The sequence below is a fragment of the Belonocnema kinseyi genome, chromosome 3 (genome assembly GCF_010883055.1).
Source record: "Belonocnema kinseyi isolate 2016_QV_RU_SX_M_011 chromosome 3, B_treatae_v1, whole genome shotgun sequence".
NCBI classification, from domain to species: domain Eukaryota; kingdom Metazoa; phylum Arthropoda; class Insecta; order Hymenoptera; family Cynipidae; genus Belonocnema; species Belonocnema kinseyi.
Window position 1 is genome coordinate 40716347 of NC_046659.1, and position 3512 is coordinate 40719858.

The 3512-nt window shown below is 33.8% G+C and overlaps 1 long non-coding RNA gene across 1 annotated transcript in view; it reads right to left on the minus strand.

The window, feature by feature from the left end:
- The window catches only part of LOC117169179, a 51267-nt gene extending 49025 nt beyond the window's left edge, over positions 1 to 2242 (minus strand). Inside the window, exon 1 of the long non-coding RNA XR_004466623.1 lies at positions 2130 to 2242. This is a non-coding gene — a long non-coding RNA (uncharacterized LOC117169179). The remainder of the gene's footprint in view (positions 1 to 2129) is intronic.
- Positions 2243 to 3512: the final 1270 nt, after the last annotated feature.

The following is a 3512-nucleotide window of genomic DNA, read 5'->3' on the forward strand; positions in this document are numbered from 1 at the left end:
ATCTAGTCGGGAGTGGTGCTGACTGAAAACAGATGATTTGGAGCGATTCGCGCGCCATATGTTGGTCATTCTAAGGACTTATTGAACTACCCTCGTAATATTAGTGCATAGTAAATTTTTAGGGTAGTTTATTTATGATAAGGGTTGATTTAAAAAATTCCGCCGCGGGTCATACAAGAGCCTTTAATAAGCCTTTAATTCTGATATACTCAGTTTTATGAAGAGTGTAGATTTAGTGTACTTTATCAATACTTTTAAGTAAGGGGTTTTTTTTAATATTAAGAGAGGGTTTTGGAAAATTGATTTTGGGGTCGTTGAAGAGGCTAAAATGAACCTTCAATTCTGCTGTACTCAATTTTTAGATTAGTGCATATTAAATTGTTAGGGTAGTTTATTTATGATAGAGGTTGGTTTTGAAAAATTGCGCTGTAGGTCATACAAGAGCCTTTACTGAGCCTTTAATTCTGATATACTCAATCTTCAGATTATTGCATATTTAATATTCAGGGTAGTTTTTTTATGATAGGCGTTGTTTTTGCATAATTGCGCCGTGGGTCATGTAAGAGAGGTCAATGAGCCTTCAATTCTGATGTACTCAGTTTTGCCCTCAATTATGGCATAGGTCTGACGTCCTTTGGTCAAAGTGGTACTTCCAGCTTTACTCACCTAAGCGTCTTGGTCGTTCGTGGCGCGTGCCACGTGACGTACGGTCCAGAATTCAGTATTGCAGATACGTTTTTAAGAAGGTGTTTCAAGGCAACCAATTTGAAATTTAATATTTTTATTTTAATACTCGGACGAAAAGTAAATGTTTACTTATATCCAGCGCTGAAAAATCATATGTTTTTATGACAGGAAGATGATGTTATCAATATTCAAACAATTTAAAAATGTGAATAGTTATTATATTATTCTGTTATACTTTAGAATAATAAATTAAGGAAATGTATAAGCGCCATAACTTTAAATAGGTATGTTGAAAGATCCTAATCTCCTGAAAATTTGACAATTTGTTTGTAAGTTCTAAGCTGATTTTAAAAAAACTGTGCAAATCATTGCTCTTGAATTTTTATAAAAGTTGATACATTGAATGTGAGTTTATTGCAATGCCTACATATAGTGTATCGAATGTATTTTTCTCTTTTATTTTGTATTTTGTGGGATTAAATAGTACAATCAAAAAATGCTTTAAAATTCTGTATTGCAATAAACTTGTTAAAGTTAAAAATGAGTTTTAAATGGAGTATTCTCTTAGTTTGAGGTAATAATGTGGGAGTTCTGATTGTAAATGGTATTAACATACAAAGCGGTGGATATCGGTACCAAATTCAATTTTTTCTTCGGAAAAAAAGAAAAGCTACATACGCGAGATGTCACATTTCTGAAAAAGGGTACATAAAGGACAACATACAAAATGCAGCTACTCCCGAGATTATTTATTGGTTCAGTTTTTAAAATCGGTCTCAATTTGTGATTTTTTATCAAATATCTCCATTTTTACAGAAAGATAAACTTGCTCTCGAGACGTCAGGATACTGAATAAGAAGACAATATTGTGCATGAGTAAGAAGTATTCTCTTTCGAGGAAATTAAAAATTGCGTTACTAAAGTATGACAGGTATTTATCTGTTCAAAATCCCTAAACCCCAAATAGAAATAAGCAATACTTTTTTCACAATAAATAATAATAATAATTTCCTGATATGTTAATGCTAGTAAGTTGAATACAATTATAACCACGTTTTAGCCAATATTTGATGTACACAATTTATGTATGTTAATGATTATATCAATAAATCATATTCCGAAAGACTACATTTGCAAAGGATTTTTAAATGAACGTTTAACTATGCCCATGTCGTTAAATTGTCTTTACGATATCGTGAAAACGTCGTATGATCTAACGACACGTCTTTTTTCTTACGTGCCCAAAATGGTTTTAAGGGAGTGAACCCACCCCCGAATAGTGTGGTACCAAACACCCATTAAATTGTTTCACATATAATAACAGAATCTTTCACAATCAAACCAACGCGAATAATATCCTCACAGTGAGAGATGAAAAATGTAATTTTATCAATGTGCTCAAACAAATTTTTTATATACAATAATTTTTAATCATACAGTACCAATCCAATAACTTGCAGTCCGATAAGTATACACTCCCCTTAAAACATCATCACACGTACGGCACGCACACTAATTGTGGTTCTCCCACTACGTGTGCTACTTTTCTCAGGATTTACGCCCATGATTTACGCATGAGCGCATTTAATATCGTGCTACTAGAGGGGGCATCCAATAAGTCCGAAATTCCTGGAATTTCCCGCCCCGACAGCCCAGCAGTTGGAAAGTTATCGGAGTTGTACTGTAACAAAAATTTACAAATGGGCATAATTTTAACTCAAAAATTCTGGTTAAAAAATGTATTGCACGCGATAATAAAATAAAGTTCAAATGTTTTTGCATTCTCACGATAAATTAATTTATAAGGGGTATCCACCCTTAACTTTATTTTATTATATTTCTGAAAAATAAAGTAAGTTTCGCGTGCAAAACAGAGCAAAAAAATTTCTTCACGAAGAAGCTTTACACAGGGTGTCTGACAAGTCCCGGGACGGTTTGATATTTCCTCAGGTAAAATATTTTTCAAAAAAGTGAAGGTCTTTCGTGAAATAAATTTCAACGAAAAATCTAATCACGATTTTCATTTTGACCTTGACCTTTGGACCTTGTAATTCCTGAAGTGAATTTCAATGAGAAATTCATTGGTGAGCTCTGTATTGATCTAGGTTACAGCGTTTTGAATATTGTAAAATCATTAGGAAATTTTTCATTAAAAGTTCAAGGTGTTCTGGTAAGAGTTCTGTTCCTCCCCAAAGAATTATACAATCCTATACCGTTTTTCGATATCTAAGTCAATACCTAAGGCCATACCATAAGTCTTATACCGTTTTTTCATACGAATATTACGAATCGAAACTAAATTCACGTATTACGAGCACATACTTACTATCTTTCACTAAAAGATTATTATGGCGCAAGCTAAACTTTCGGAACGAGAGAGGGTATCTGTATTAATAATGCGTGGTTGGGGAGATCGAGTTCGATCTTATGATCAAGTTCGTTTGCTTTTTAATCGCACTTTTAGTAATGGAGAAGGGTTAAATCCTGTCTCAAAATCAACAATTGAAAGAACTGTAAGACGCTGTATAAGTCATGGATCTATGAAAGACCTTCAGAGAACTGGTCGGCCAAAATCTGTAGGATCTGAGGAGATGCAGATGGACACAGCCCAAGCATTTGTCGAAAACCCACACCTTAGGTTACGTCGAGCTAGTGATGAGCGTGACGTTGCTCCTGAGACATTGTGAAATATTTTAAAAATCATTAATTTCCATCCTTACAAAGTTCATCTGGTACAAGAGCTCAATGAAGACGATCCTGATCGTCGGGTTTAATTTTTGTGGAATTATCATGGACAGAATTGATAAAGATCCTATTTTCTTGGA